This window comes from Pithys albifrons, chromosome 3 (assembly GCF_047495875.1).
Source record: "Pithys albifrons albifrons isolate INPA30051 chromosome 3, PitAlb_v1, whole genome shotgun sequence".
Lineage (NCBI taxonomy): Eukaryota > Metazoa > Chordata > Aves > Passeriformes > Thamnophilidae > Pithys > Pithys albifrons.
In genome coordinates, this window is record NC_092460.1 from 25,057,128 (window position 1) to 25,073,649 (window position 16,522).

The 16,522-nt window shown below is 40.6% G+C and overlaps 1 protein-coding gene across 2 annotated transcripts in view; it reads right to left on the bottom strand.

The window, feature by feature from the left end:
• Positions 1-16,522, bottom strand: part of CHST11 (carbohydrate sulfotransferase 11) — a 171,313-nt gene that overhangs the window by 99,748 nt on the left and 55,043 nt on the right. The window lies entirely within an intron of this gene.

The window sequence follows — 16,522 nt, forward strand, 5'->3', positions numbered from 1 at the left end:
GGAATAAAGAGATGTTCCTCCTGGGAACAGCATGTTAGGCAGGGTCAGGCATGCTTTTATTATCACCTCTTGCCACGTTTTGTAACCAGAAGCTATTGAAGTGTCCTAGAGCAATAAGCTGCACCACTTGCAGACATGGTATTTCAAGCTTCAAGCCAAGTCAGAGAATACAGTCCAGTCTGTTCTAATACTGAGGGCTAATAATATGCAATCATAATTGATACATCAAGTAGTATAAACCATAGAAAACTGTATACAGTCCTCCCTGGAAACATAATTGATTCCTTCACTCACTACATGTCTATTTTTCGATAGAAGGTAATTATCTAAAAAAACGCTGGGTTGATTTTCCCTGAGCAGGCAGATTCCACGAGTCTTGTGGTGGGAGTCAGACATACATACTTAGTAAACAAACTGGCTAAATGTTTCTATTTTCTTCACAACTAGGACAGTAATGTTACTAGAAGCTATAATTTCAATTGACACAATTGAACACCTGATTAAATTCTGAACATCTTTAGTCATGCAGACAAGTATTGCAATTCCTCCATTTTTGTGCTAATGTGCCCTTTTAAAAGATAACTTAGGATGTGTTTTTAAAAGTTAAAACTTTAAAAATATTTCACATGACTAATGTCAGCTTCCAAAGCCTGGAAGGGGTTCTAGGAAGAAAACATTAAAGTGAGGATGTGAGGCATATAGCAGCCACTCTAACTACAGAGCTCCTCTCCATCCTGTCCCCTGTCTGTCATCCCTCTCCATACTCTTGTACCAGGATCCAGAGATGCTTTCCAAATAATTTTGTAGCCCCCTCCTCATTAAAGACTATAGGGGGAGCCCCTTATACCGAGCTGGGCTGTGGACTGACGGTCAGAGGAGCTCAGCACAGCAGTCATCAGAAGGCTCACAACTTAAGAGTTTATTCAAGATAGATTAACAGACAGTTCTTATAGCTCACAGTAGAAGTTAGATCCTATTAGTTCCTATTACATCACCTCACATCCTAGTAGATCTAGATCTGACTGACTCACACACAGTAATAACCACACCTTTTATGCACTCCCACATCCAACATGCTATCACATAATTGGTTAACCAATTCACCTTGCATACACCACAGCCTCTTATTGGTCTCTTAGCCACCACACATACTCCAGCTAGCTCTGTTCTCTTTAAGGTAGAACCTCCAAACAGCTTTCCTTAAGGGATGCACTTACCCCTACAAAAGACATCTTTCAAAAATGAAGCCTTCCACTCAACAGCAAACCACACAGTTTCCATTTAAAACACCACAGCAGGGGGAAAGGAAGAGGGGAATGTTTCAGTGTATTCAGGTCATTAGACTGTGATTAACTAGGATCCTAGAACATTGATGCTTTGTTCCAAAATGAAGAAAAATAATAATTCTAGTGTGGTGTTCCCTAATTTATTATTTCACTTTTCATTTCCATTAAATACAGTAAACAGTAGAGTGGATAAATGTATCCCTTCCTGGTTCACTTAGCCAGCAGGTATCAACACAGCAACACTTTGTATGCAGCAGTAACAGCAATAAAGATTAAATTATTTACACAACATGCAAGATCTGTTTCCACATGTAAACAGACAGCAATAAAAAACCAACTGCCTCTCCAGCAAAAGCTAAATGCTAGTGTAGAGCCTTAGTCACAGAGGTGACTCAATCTATTTTACCATTCCCAGTATTACTTAATTGTTTTGGTTTTTTTCAGTAAGCCTTGAGAAGCAGATTGCAGGGTTAGCATAGCAACACAGCACTCAGTTCCTTGTTTATTGGTGTCAGGAACAGCATGCCCTGATGCAGCTGTACACAGCACCTCTGTGCACACCTGGAAAATACTTGTGCCTGGAATTTAACTACAGCATCAAAATAAAGGTGAATATTCCCCTTTCTCCAGAAGAACTCCCACTTGCACTGTTTGTAGAATTGTCCTTAGGTGAATAGCTATACAGAATGCTTTTATATTGTTCAGCCTTGCTGGCATGTCTGGGGACAAACTCATCTCTCTGGGCTCCTGCAACCAGTTCTCTACCCTCTCAGCTTCTTGAGGCAGCGCTTCATCATGCAAATGACAACATTTTGAGCCTGAATCTCACTCATAGCAATCTGCAGTAAGAAAGCCAATATAAATGGTAACTTCAGCTATAATAATTTTAACAACGCTTTTGCTAAGAATCCGTCACACTATTATGGTAGTGAAAATTTAAAAAAATCAAGCCCTTTATCCTCACCAAATCTTCTTATTAGCATAGTAAATATCTAAATCTACATTTTATGGCTTGGGCTGATCTCCATACATAATTACAGTTAATTATAATCTAATGATAAGTATTGCATATGCATGGCTCCAAGAACTGATCAAAAGACCATGTCCGTGCACACTAAGAGTGTGAAGCAGCTGACAAAGAATCTTAGAATTCTTTAGGTTGGAAAAGACCTTTAAGATTAGCAGCATTCAATGCCTTTAACGATTAAAGAGTAGTGCTAACACTGCAAGTGCAGCAAAAACATGAATATCCTGAACTCAGCCAGGAGTGTGAGCAACTGGATGGACTGTTAGTTTGTTACTGAAATACAAGAGCTGTAAAAACACGACCTTTCTTCCATTCCCAGGAATGATTTGTCCAAAATGCAGTCTTGGCCCAACATGCTAAAATCTCTGGAATCATTAGCTATTAATCTAATAGGAAGTTTAGAGAGGATGTTATCTAGGCACCAAATCTCAGTTTCTCAAAAGAGAAAGATAAACAGCCCCGCTTATCAACACAATAATCAGCTTTGTATATAAACACAGAAAGAAGGAAACTACATATGTAGGCTTTAAATCATCTCAGAACAGAAGCAGTTGTGCACAACTTCCAGAAAACTCCATTTATACCCATGAGTACCAAAAACAGGAATTTGACCTGTGAATTCCAGTGCACTGAACACAAGAACACTGCACTCCTTTTTCTTGTGACAATCTAGAAAAAAAGTCCAAAGGTTTTGCCCCAAAGCCAGGTATCCTTTGAAACTCATGCCATGGTCTAACAATTGATGTGCTTACAAACATCTCCTCCCCAGGGCCCCCAGGTGCTAAACCCATGATGGCAGAGCCGAGGTTACAAGTGACAGAGTAACTGCACACAGCAAAGCACCTGCAAGATCTTGGCATCTACAAGAGGCACCACCAGGTTGCATCTAGCTTAGAATAATGGGCACAGGTGGGGAAGGGCAACACACAGGAAGGTGTGTTATAAAGCCTTCATGTTTTGGCATGACATTTCAGAAACTGAAGATCATTCACATGAAAACATGTGAACCAAGCTTACATTGTCACCTCTACTTGGCAGATGGCATTTATAATGCACCTGGTAATCTACAAAAACCCTGTCCCAAAATGGGAGATCTCCAGAGAAAATATCAAAAATAAGAAACCACATCAATGCAATTTCTGCCTCTCCTTATCAGAAGCTACAGAGAAAATGAGAGAGGGGACATAGTAGCACTTCTGTTGGGAGATTACTGGCCTAAAAAGGTATGTGAAACACTGGGACTACCTAGACAGAAGTGAAAAGGAGGTGGGGGGTGTGGAATATGGGAACCAAGACTTTTGGAGGCTTACAACCATAAAGGTCACCTTCTCACAAACCTGTTTAGGATCGAGTCACAGAGGGGACTCTGCTGGAAGAAACACACAAAACAAGTGCCACTTCTCCCACTGGATTTACAGAGACAAGTGACATTCCAAATGCTGGGTGCATGAATTCAGCAGCCACCTCTATCACTACCATCCTACAGACTTGTAAATGTCAGAGGCTCCAATTTCCAAGAATTCCATACAATAAAAGTTTCCCAATTGCTAGCTAGCAACTGCTTCTACATTTAATTTACATTGCTTGGACTCTTCTAATTACTGGCACGATAACAAAAGCCAAATGTAAAACCTTTACCTCTTTTTGCTGCCTCTTAAATTAACAGTCTCATATTACAAATATTTGAGAGAAGTTCTGAGGATATATTAATATTTAACTTTTCATTACACTGCTCTAAAGTACAAAGACAAAATTCCCTAATACAGCATTGCTTAGGGCTGATATACATAATTCATTCCATTTATTGGAATACAAGTGGTCTCACTGAGAAGGGAAAAAGGATGCATTGGCAGCAGTAGGGTAAGGTTGAAGATGGGATCCTATTCTTGTTTTAAAGAAAAAAGTCACCAAATGTATTCCTCATTTTGTCTGGATTTTTTTGGTCCAGTTTTTGTATGAGAGGCTGTAAATGGACAGCATTCTGCTTGCTTCTTTTGCTTTCTAGCTAACCCACTGCTCTCCTCCTGTCCAACTACCCCTAACTTCAGGCCAGAGTTAATGCTTCCCATGGAGCATCTTTTTGATAGCAAAGAACAGGTACATAACACAGTAGCTTTTCCTCGAGCTGTAAACAACTAGGTTAGGGCTGGCCATTCACCTAAACATTCCCTGCTCAACCTAGACAGAAAAATGAGTGCCACTTGGCTGAGGCAGGACAGTAGTAGTATCAAAACATCTTCGGCATCTCTAGCCATTTTTATATAAACTACTGTCTTCAAACTTCCTGAATTTTTAAAGCAAAGTAAGAATAATTAATTATACCCATACTGAAGGTTTAGAGAATCTCTTCAGCTAAAAATTCTGACATGATTTTTCTTGCACAGACTTCTGCTATGACCCTAAAGCAGGACAGAAAATTACTTTTGCTTGGTACATAGGATGACGCGTTGAAATACACATTCAAATACTACACAAAAAATGGAGATACACACAGCTCAGTCATAAGCATACGTCTGTAAATGGTATTATAAAACTACTGTTCTGCCTGTATTTGCAAGAATTATGCTTAGGGCAAACTGGTCACATCTGAATACAAACCAAGCAAGGCTCAATCCAACAACGTTTTGCACATGCAACATTCTTTCAGCATGAGAACACTTGGGGCAAAGTTGAAGTAAGTGACCCTAGGAAGCAGCTCATTTCCAGAGTTTGCCAAAGGTTTTGGACTAAATTTTTTTGCAGTTTGGAGCATCCTGTCCACATACCTTTCAGACAGTTTGCTAAAATCATGCTGAAGAAGCTTGTTATTAGTAACTGGCTCATTCTGCTTCAAGAAAATGAGCCTTCCATAATAATTTACAACAAGACTTCAGCCAAGTCCAAACCACAGGCAAAACTGGAAACTCAGCGACAAAAAGACTTCCTCATTTCAAATATCATTAAAATTCCTATGCTCCCTTCTACAGATTAATCAGGAGAAGGGCACCAAATGGTATGAAACGGTTAATTTTTAATCAGCAACAGGAGCACGAAGAGTGAATGCAAATGCTGTCACCCAGCACTGGCTCCAGAGCCTGAGTAAGGAGACTTTGAGATAGCTCTCCAGGCAATGATTTATGAACACTAATCCTTCAGCAAGGGTTCACAAAGATCTATGGATTGATAGCAACATTTTGTGACATCTGGGGCCTTGTGCTTTTCTGCATTCACTAAAGATTTTAGACTAAATTATCGGTCTTTCATCTGGAGACCACAGGTACAAGGATTTATGACTAACCTCTCATCTGGCCTCTTTCAGTTTCTTAAGGCAAAACTGCAGCTTTCTTTGCTGGAGCTTGACAAACATATTTTTAGAAAGTAAAAATCAGATTAGGCATTTTATGTAAGCATGTCAGAGTCTTAAATGCAGAGAACGTGTTAATTCTTATTCTCTATATTAATGGAGAGCCAGATTTTACCTTACATTAGAGAGTAAGTACAAAACCAAGGGTTTACTTAGCCTGAGAAACAAACAAAAATGGATACAACAAAAGTGAAGGATGAAAAATGAAGAGATCACACCTTACTGAAATTATTATGGTTGAGAAGGGCAGAAAAGCTGCAAGTTATGGGGCCAGGGACCAGAATCCTCAGGTCAGAAAAGTAGAGGCAAAGAGGTTAAAAACTTCCACAAAACCAATTAGTTGCTACAGACTGAATTCATGTTAGGAAGTGAGATTTCTATTATAAGCTATTAATCTAAGCAATTAACAGAGAACCACAGCTGCAAAGATGGGTCACCCCATGCAGCTCTGGAGGTGGCTCCTCTCCTTTCCACTGACCAGCAACTCTAGATGGTTGAAGTTACATGAAATAAATTCTGGCACAGTAAAGAAATGAATCTCAACATTTGTTTCTTAGCTCTAATCACTAATTACAAAGGTTGTAAAAGCCCCCCAAAGAATAGAGATATATTTAATTCCTTTTTGGTTTAGACAGTTTTCCAGAAATAAATTTGTATTTTATCCTGTTTGTTCTCAGATTAGCATGGGGATGGATTTAATTGGGCACAGTGGGGAAGTTAATATCCTTGGGTGAAATTATGCAGAGACTTAGATCCTTGGCCACCCCACAGACACTGCATGTGGCATAAATTAGCACAACCTCTTTCCTGTTCATGAACAATGAGAAACTTTTTTCCAGTAATTTTTTAAAAATGTTAATCCATACGGCATTTCTTTAGAAGTCTTGAGAAATCATCCACAAACCTAAATCAAGAGACTTTTCCATAGGCTTTACTTCTCCCATGAAGAGGGCTCTATTTTGTTTATCTCTGGAACACACAGGCTGCTTTTAATGAGGTTAAGATTTTGTGGGTGCAAACTACAAACTATGTTAGACTTGGTCAGAACTTTTCTGATACAACCTTGTTTCCTCTGGCATGAAATGCAGATTTGGGGGCATCACAATATTTCACAGGTCCACTCTGGATGGATCAGTGACCACCTTGGCTGTTTGCTCACTCTGTGTATGCCCTGGTTTATGCCATCCATTAGCAAAGCCAGAAGTCCCAAAATATTGATCAAAATGCCCTATTTCCTTTCTTACCAAACTACTTCTAAGTCTTTGTACATAAATTTTTAAAAATGTTACCATCCACATCAACTTAAGAATTTCCTTGTTTCCTTTTTTTTTTTCCTCAAATGCAACATTCTACAAAGGAAGTTAGAAACTTAGGAACTGTGATTTTAACTGTATGTATTTCACAAACAGACATGTGCATCACGTATTTGCACAAAGGGACACTGTGGGTCCAGTATATCAAATGCAAAGAAAAACTTTCTGGACATCACACTTTTTCCTACTCTTCCACTACAAGTTAGCCATGTGTTTTGCAAAATGAGACTGCAATGACCTAGGAAGGTTGGAAAATTTCTAGTGAAACGTACAGGTTTCTACACATGCCTCCCTCCAATTTCTAGATACTCCGTGTAACAACATCAGCAGGCACATCTGCTGCTGGGCTGTCTTTACAGCAAAGAACTGAATGCTCTCCTCTGTTCTTCTTATCAGCCTTGTTTTCAAGGTTGTAGGTAGTTGGCTATATCCCATCTCTCTGATGTAAGTTCAAACATAAAGTGTGTAAATGTAGATTCAAGGAGAAAAAAAGCTACATTTGCATTGTCCTAAAAAATATAAAGCTGGATTTCTTTTTCTGTATTTCCCACTACTTCCATCACACTGTTTGTACCAGTCTACTCAACAGAAATGATTTGAGCTCACACAAAAAAAAGTGATAGAAAAACCCTTAAAGGAGGAAGGTTTCTTTAGAAAGCTGTAATTTTAAAAGCATTTATCATGAATCATAGTCAAAATGAAGACGACGGCTGCTGCAGCTGCAGTCTATTTAAGCTACTGTTTCTTTGCTGTTCTTCAACAGATGTGCATTGAAGATGAAACACAAAATCATATACAAAGAATATACTGAAACACACAGCAAGTATTCTCAGAAGTCAAGCAGAATAGAAAACAGAGCTGCAGCAGTCATTTTAACCTGGAGCCATGAGAGATTCAAACTTTTGGCCTCTGACCTTGAGGCACACACATATATGCACACCTGGGCCGTCACAAACAGACATCAAGGGACACAGGTCATTTCTGTCCAAGTGACATGTCCAGCTGGACCAAGATTTACCACCTCTGAAGCAGTGCCCCAGGTATTTTTAGTGCAATCACATCCTCCTGATACTTCACTGTGATTTATGAACAACAATTTTCTTTACAAAAAAGAAACACTAAAGAACTTGATAAGCGGAAAAGAAAGTAAGAAATCCTGCAGTAATCGCTTCCAGAGCAGTCATTCATTATGGCAAAGAGGATTATGACTGCAGCTTGTTGGATAAGCACAAGAGCTCCTACAAATTAAGGATGCTACTTCCTTGGCAATGTGAGGGCCAAATGCTGATATTAAAAGGAAAAAAGTATCACAGACAGCAAAGGCCTGATTCTGTGATTTGCAAGCTGTCCAGACCAATAATTAATACACAGCCAGGCTTACTGACTGATTCCACAAGTTTATTCTGTTTAATACTTCTAAATTCCAAGTAATCCCAAGGCACAGAGACACAATCAGCTTCTTTGCAAGATCTTTTACTTTCCCAGCAGCTCTTTATTGCCTCAGCTGACCGGGATCAGGACAGGTCCAGGTCTGCAGAGCACTGCTGGCTCCATGTCCAGCCCCATTGGACCACAGAAGTTCTCCACCACTCCTGCCTTCTTCCAGCAGGATCCACACACCCATACACGGAGGATGGGAAGCTGCTTTCACACACTTCTCTCTCTGATAGCAATGAGCTCTACACGGATAGTATTGCTTTTAGATGCAAGAATCCCCTCATGCAGCAGTTTTGAAATATCCCAAACCACAGGTCCTTCACAACATTTTACATATGAATAGGACATTGTCAGCTCCCACAGACACAGACTGCACTTCACCACACAGAAGAGTAAAATACACATTAGCACTATAAAACTTTATCTCAATTAGCATAATCTCTATTTCCATTATAGAGCCCAGCTTTACAGCCAACCTCGGGTGAGGCACTGAGCACTCTGGATCTGTCTTTCTCTAAGGAGGAATTCTCAAAACACAAGGAAACTACTCAGAATGGTGAATGCATGAGCTCTCAGGACCCGCTTATCTTTCAGCAGTTCTGTTCCCTTTATTTGTCTCCTTCCATTGCTCCCATCATTTCAATGAGTTTAATTAAAACCTTTTGATGCACTTTGTCTGCAGTGAGGAAATGCAGCCATGCCCCACACATACCAGAGGGGGTGGGCCAAGCACACCAACTCCACCTACTGAAGGCACATCCCAGAGGAAAAAGGAGTGAATGAGGAATGATCTCTCTGTGATCTTCCTTGCAAAGAGAGCATTTAAAGGGGAACCAAAACAGGCACATTCTTGTATCACCAACAAATAGGATGCTGGACAGACTTAAGTTTTTCAATTGGCAGGGTCTCTTCCTCCAAGTAGTATGGATATGGTATGTGCATATATAAGCAATAAGCACATATAGCCTGAGGCCACTATGCAAGTAGCTTTCTTCTGTATCAAATGGGAATGAAGGAACTACACAGCATTTCAACACATAGTTGGCACCAAAATAGTGGATACCTATGTGATCTCTACTAGTAATAACAGCATTTCGTAATTAGCATGCAAAATACCAGGCTTTAGTTTCCATCACTAATAGCTTGCCAACTATACAGTGGAATTTCTATTAGTGTTGCAGCTGGTGACCAGCAAGTGTCTAAAATCCAGGATCTCTCTAATAGTATAATTTTGAAGGAGACAGGCAACAAAACTGGTTGTCAAAGCCATGGACTTAAAAAGTTCTTCCACAGGGAACAAGTGCTGTCCTTGCACTTGTGAGGTCTCATGCAGAGAAGCACAGAAAAAGCAGGGGAGGAAAAAAAAGGAAAGCACCCTTTCTAGAAGACTTCCCTGAAATAATTCTCATTTAAGTTATATTTAAGTACTTATTTCAGAAGTTAAATAATTCCCTTTAAGTTATATTTAAGTTCATATATCAGAAAGAAAACTCATCTTGTTTCTAAATTTGCCAGGAGCAGAAAATTCACCTTGAAAAACTCTCCTCCCCAGGCATATCTTTTTGCTAAGCTGATGTGACCTATGCACACTTTCCAGCCACTGGATCTTGTGGTACATCTGTCTCCTCTCTTTTATGCAGGAACCTATTCCTTATGATCAAGGCACCCTCTAACTTCCCATCATTCTGCAAGTCTTCCAGGCACTTTATCCCTCTTTTTCCTTTCTGCTGAACACATTCAAAGCTAACACTACAACTTGCTGAAACCAGGGTGCCCTGCATCACACAGTACCACAGCAAAGGCTGTGGCAGGACCCATAGGATGAGCACGTGCCACCTTCCCTCTCCAGCCCTGTCTTCCACTCCTTCCTGTGCTGGGATGCATTAGCTGTCCTGTGGGCCAGGCAGCAGGCAGGCCAGGTGGTGAATCATCACCCTCAAATCCCTTTTCAGACCTGCCTTTCAACAAAAGACTATCCTCTACTAAGTAAGCATCACCTAGATTTTATTCCTCTATGCATTTCCACCCTACAAGAAGGAATAAAATTGGGCTGCCCCCCAAGTTACTGGGTATTCACAACTTTGTATTAATGACTTGCAGTTCTCTTCCTCTCCATTCACCATTGCCCTAACTTTTGCATCCTTTGTAAACCGGGTCAATAAATGACAATGTTTTGTTATGGATGATAAATTAGAACATTTAACAAGCATCAGTGATCCCATGGGAAATGTATCTGCTTAGTGATGATTTCTTAGTTACAGCTATTTTTACAAACTGTCAAACATTTTTAAAATCAGTATTATGTGTGCCAGATTGATATGCATTTGCTTGCCAATTTAACTTTTGGGTTGTTAAGTCCCATATACACCTCTATAGGAATAATTCTGACACTCAAATGTTGTATTATTAAAACAACGAGGGTCATCAGCTTGGAGAATTAACTTTAAAACATTTATTTGTGAAAAAGTCTGTCTTTAACCCTTCAAGGCTTCCAGAGAAGTCTTCTGTGATGTATTCCAGCCCTGCTTTGCTCTCAACTCTGCATGGGTTAATTTTATTACAAATTTTTGGAAGCTGAAACAACAAAACTGCATTTTAATTCAAAATATTTTACACTTTCAGCTTAAAGATATAAAGAATAAAAATCACAGTTTAAGTGATGCTCTCTCAAGCCACAGAGTTGAGTGGCAGAGAGGAATGATCTGAAGGGAACAGTCTCAGACAGCTGCTGCTTTTGGGGCAATCTTTAAATTTTATTCTGAAAACTCCATTTGTCTTCATTGAATATTAATCAGCCACTACCAAGGAGCATATGTAAAAGCTCTGTTAAACAACAGAATACAACAAATGAAAAAAAACCCTGATTTGATTTCAAATTTACAATAAGAAGTTGTCACATATTACCCCTATGCAAGCTGAGATAAACCATCGCAGCTCCATGAACGCAAACAGATCTGTCCTTCTGCATGGCTGGGAATTGCACCTGAACTGTCTACAGTGAAAGGAAGATTTACTGAGATTGACTGCTTGAGTCCTCAGGAGGCAAAGCAGTGAAATCATTTTATTCAGCTGGGAAGGACACCATTTGTGTGCTTACATGGGGCTATTCATGCAGGTATGATATGAGTGACTACATTACACCCATATATGAGTAAATACATACTTGCATTATTGATGTTGACACAGCACACCAGTGTTTTACCCAGCACCAAATGCTGGTATTTTTTTTATTTTGTAATTACTTAATTTTCAAGAGTTGTAACATGCTGCATCATGTTCTACTGTTCAAATACAACAATTAAATAGCAGTTTATTTTGGTTTCTCCTTTCCATCTTCTGTATTTTGCTTCTATCTATTTCATTAGGGGGCTCCCAGGCTGAAAGCTTAAGTAATAGTCAGAGAAAATAGCAATGAGAGTTTTTCATCTAATAGCAGTCTCTTATTTAATAACTTTATTTTTTTCCAGAACACCCTGTTTTTCAATTATTGTATTTAATCAAGGTCTTGACATAATATTTTCCTATCAAAACCTGTTCTGTTTTGCTGACATCTTTGTCCTCTCTTTATTCCTCTCTGACCTTTCCTTTTCTTCCCTCACTAAACTGTACCCTTTTGCATTTTGCTGCTGCCCCTACACCCGTCTACCAAGCCTTTAGGCTCACTCTCTGTTAATCATTCTCTTGCTTCACCTCTTTTTGTCTTCCAACAAGCCAAGAAAAACATCCCACCTTGCTCCCTAACCTGGCCACCATTCCAGGAACCTGGTCCCACTTAAACAGAGCAAGGGATGGCAAAGGGTGGCAGGAAGAAGAGATTGGAGGCTTTGCTTCAGTTCCTCTAGAAGCAGCAGAAAACAGCCCTCTCCCATGTGTCCCCCTAAATTTTGGGGGATTTAATCCCAACCCTGAGCCTGGCAGCCTTCCCACTACCTCAGTGCCCCACTCCCAGCTCAGTGCTGTCACTCCACACATTCCCCTCTATTCCCAGGAGACCCCATTACCCAGGAGCCTGCATCAGCTGGAACGCAAAATAATGAACAAGGGGTTTGAGAGGCAGGCAAATTACAAGGCCAAGAGCCACAGTGCAGGGAGGCCACGAGGCATGACTGGGTTTATTTATAGTTTTTGCTCGGGGCTTTGTTTTTCCTGCAGTTAAAATAGTTAAGAAAGATGACAGAGTTCGAGGTTGGGAGCATTGTCACAGGCACACAAAGGCATGACCAGACAAGAGGTTCAGCAGTGATGTTGCCAAGTGCTTCCCCATTTCTCAGTAAACAGTAGCTTTGCTTTTCCATTTTACATACTTGCTTTCAATTCTCTTTCCCAAGTGTTTGAACAAAGAGCAGTCATCCCCTCAAACAAAGGCTATGAATATGGAAAATAGTCCAAGACTTTACATGCTACTACTTTATAACAGGGTGAACAAGAATTTTACTCTTCCTACCAGGGCTCTGCTCCAGCTAAAATCAATGTTAGAAAAACAAAAATTTCAGGTAAATGAAGACTGTCTATTACCTCTACCTCTACAGCAGCTATGAATGTTTTCTTGTAATGGGACTCCTGAATAGAAAAGAAAATGAGAACACCACAAGTTGGTAACCCCATTGCCATTAACCTTGTGGAAACTGCATTTGCAGTATTGCTTTTGTAGCTACCACCAAATGTGTGCTAATTTCAAAGGAGAGCTGAATATGTGTATTTTAAAAAATCAAATCCAAACCACTAACACTGACTAATTTTGCTGCTCAAGAACTTAGCTGTATTTTTTTTTTGCTGCTTCACATTGCCCACAAAATAATGAGGGATACAAAGGCTATAGATGAGGATATGAGTGAACCTTAAAAATCAAATCTTCTGATCACCCTGAGGTAACTGCAATATAAGTAAAGAGTGAAGGTAACAAGTGATATCATTCAGATACTCCCACATGAACAGGATTAATTGCATGCTCTGCATACATTCATTTGTGTTCAACTTATCCTATGTGGAAATTAAAATACAGAGTGGTATGCTGTGTACTTTGCTTACCATGTTAAGACAACTATTTAACTTGCAGCTATCCTAGTTTTCTTCAAAGAGAGGACAACAGCCCTCAAGCCTGTACCCTGCATCTGCCCACCCCAGCCCCAGTACTGAGGACCTTATTTAATTCCTGTCTCACTGAGGAAAGTTCTTTCAGGTAGAAGGTTCTCCTTACCTGTGTCATCTTGCCATACTAGTAATCACAGAATTATAGAATGGTTTGGGCTGCAAGGGACTTAGAGATCAGCTAGTTCCAACCCCGCTCCCATGGGCAGGGACATCTTCCACTAGAGCAGGCTTCTCAAAGCCCCATCCAATCTGGACTTGAACACTTTAGGTATGGGACATCTACAGTCTCTCTAGGCAACCAGTTGCAGTGCCTCACCAACCTCACAGTAATGAATTTCTTCCTTACATTTAATCTGAATCTACCCACTTCCAGTTTGAAGCCATTATCCCCTGTCCTGTCACTCCAAGCCCTTGTAAAAAGTAATGCTAGTAAGTACTGAAATTCAAATAAACTGTGTTAGGCTAAAGTGCAAGCTTTAGAAATAATATGTGCTTGGGGATTTAATGTGAACTCCATCATAAGCTTCCATTTGCAGCTTTCTTCAAAACATCTTATGGCAGCATCCAACTTTCCAACTGTCACCTCCACCACAGCTACAGCTAAACACCTCTCTCCAGTTGGACAACGCAACATCAACCATCTGTTTTGCTCCAGAGACTCCCTGTTTGAAATGGTGCTTTGCATCAATGCTTCTTTATGCAGAAAAGGGTGGGAATGCCCTGGTTACATTCCCACCATTTTCCATGCAAAGAAGCCTCAGAAAAGCTTCCACATTGGCATGTGGGAGCTGAATCTTCAGGACACCCTTTGCATGGTGCTCTGGGCTGGGAGCAGGTTGAAGCTCATCCCAATTTGCTTGCCTCAAAAACACACCGCTGGCCATAAGTCATCCCTATCCTTAAGTCAACCCCAAATAAAACACACAGTGCAGGAGGAGAAAAAGGGAAATGAAACATAAGCAAGTCTCAACAAAACACAAGCGTTTCTCTCTTTCATCTGCTAGCCCTTTGTACAGCCAAGACAGCGGTAAGCTCTGCACACGACTAAGGGTGTCTAGTACCAGGGGTTTCTCAATGCTATTTGTCTAATCAAAAAGTCAACAAGCTCCCTTGTGGATTTTTATTGCTCGGATAACACTGAAGGAAGAAACCACAAGACTTCATTTCCTTTCTCCCATGTTTTTCAAACAGCAACTCTTTGCTCACCGCAGACAAAACAAAACAAAGGCTTTTTCTCTCCCTTTAAACTAGAGATTAAGAAAGTCAGATAGTCCTTAATATGGAGAAACAAGTGACCAAAATGGTTCTTCCAAACCCAAACAGCATTTTTCTTCCTCACCATCCAGACACAACGTGGTCACGCCAGCCACATGGGCCCTGCAATCTCCTTCCCAGAAGCTCCCTCCCAGCAAAGCTATTTCTCCTCCTCACAGCAAAGCTTAGGTCAGGATTAAAGAGGTAAGGGAATGTCTGAAATACAAAAGGTCTTTTACTGGCCACATCAAGTACAATACGTGCGACAGAAATTTTAAAAGCCAAAGGAAGACTTTCAGCTTCCCAGCAAAAGTAGCCATTAAAAGCAATCATCAAGGCCAGGTGCCAAGCTAACAATGCACAGGGTGACAGCCATCCCCAGCACCAGTCACTTGGTGAAATCACTGTCTCCAGGCTAACACCTCGAGCAAGCACTTAGAAACATCTTGCTTCCCAAATCCCACTAAGAGGAGATAAGCAGGATGAACTGCAGGCCACCCTCAATGGTGCCTAATAAGGCAATTTCTCTCTAACAGATATGGCATCACAGCAACCAGCGTTACTGTTTGATTTGAGAAGTGTAGAACACAGCAAGAGCAAACACTTGTACCTCCCTAAATCACCCCTTTCCTCTTCCCATGACCTTTCTCCTGTAGAAACATGAAGAGACAAAGCAAAAATAAGACTTTTTAAAAGCTGTGCCTATTTGGTACAAATCAAAATAAATGAAAAAAGCTTTTTTCTTGAAAAAAAAGTTTCTTAAAAAACCCTGACCAAATGCTACTACCTTTCTATTTTTAATGACAGCCATTACAGGAAATAATTGTATACTTTCTTACCCAACTCTATAATTTCATTGCTGTCACAACACAGGCACCAGTGGCACTGAATTTACATGAAGTCACACCCAGAAGGTTATTAAAAATACAAATTGCACAATCCAGTGCTGAACACAACAGCTTTCCTCAATTATGGCTGTTTCCTAAAATAAGAGCTGGTGCCACACTGCCAACTGTAGCCAAATGCATGACCAACTCATGTCTATCCAAACCACTTCAAAAGAGAGAGCAGCAGCAAGAAGAGACTGCCAAACGGGGACACTCAGCCTGGATTTTGAATGCAAGCAGGGGTTTATTACTAAGTTGTTCTTTTGAGTTACACAACCAATGCCTTGGCTACACTGAGTAAAAAAAAAGCACAGTACTTCACAAATCACCTGCCTATCTTGTTGCCCGTGTTCTGCAGTGAGGAGAAGCACCCAGATGAAGGGAGCCATGCAGAGAATCTGTGTGGCTTGGTGGAGGGGTCCCAACAGCGGCCTCAGGCGAGTGGGAGCAGAGACGTGGGTCACACAGACACCCAGCTGGCTCCACCACTGCCATGCACACTGCAGAGCCCTTCCAGGGAAAAGCAAAGTGTGATGGACTGTCTGAGGCAATGGCAGCACAGCCACAAGCCAACTCCAGTCTGCTCTCAGCATCACAGACAAAAATATCCCCGTTACAGCAAAGGTCTAGGGCTGGGGCAAAAAAACCACATGGGAGAAGACCCAAAATAGAGTTAACAATGTCAGTGGGGCAAAAGATGCAACTAGGATTATATCCATATGGAAGACAGAAGCAAACCAGTCACTGGTAGACAGGACTAATTTTCAATGTTTAAAATCTGAATTCCAGTATGAAGCAAAGAGAAAAAAGCAGCAAGAGACACAGATCTATTGCCTTTCTCAAATTTATACACAGAACTACTACTCACCTTACTCAGCACTGGC